Here is a 393-nt window from a genome sequence, read left to right as displayed (position 1 = left end):
CGCGGCGCCCTCCCCGCGAAGCACCCGGGCGGCTGCAGAGCGCGGAGCTGGCGCTGCCGCTGCCGGTGGTGCCGCCGCCAGCCCCGGGCTGCAATAACCGAGGCAGCGGAGACTGGGGCTCCGCACTCGCCTGACGTCACGGCCTGACACCACAGCGCGGCTCTTAAAACGGCAACGGCGCGCGGGGAGCGGGAACCACCCGGCTGCAGGGAGCGGCCCCGCGCCCAGCCAGGGACAGGTGGGGCCCTCAGGCAGCGGCTTCGCTCTCCCCCAGCGCCCGCCTTCGGGGGTGCCGTGCTCCCCGGGAACAACGCCCCCCGTCATTAGCACCCTGGTCCCCGCGATGTGACCCTGCTTCTCCGCAGGGCTCCCGGCAACCCCATCCCAGCCCTG

Source organism: Gavialis gangeticus, unplaced genomic scaffold (assembly GCF_001723915.1).
Source record: "Gavialis gangeticus isolate Ggan-Ray unplaced genomic scaffold, GavGan_comp1, whole genome shotgun sequence".
Taxonomy (NCBI): Eukaryota; Metazoa; Chordata; order Crocodylia; family Gavialidae; genus Gavialis; species Gavialis gangeticus.
The sequence above is the reverse complement of the archived record's forward strand: the minus strand, read 5'-3'. Positions refer to the sequence as shown.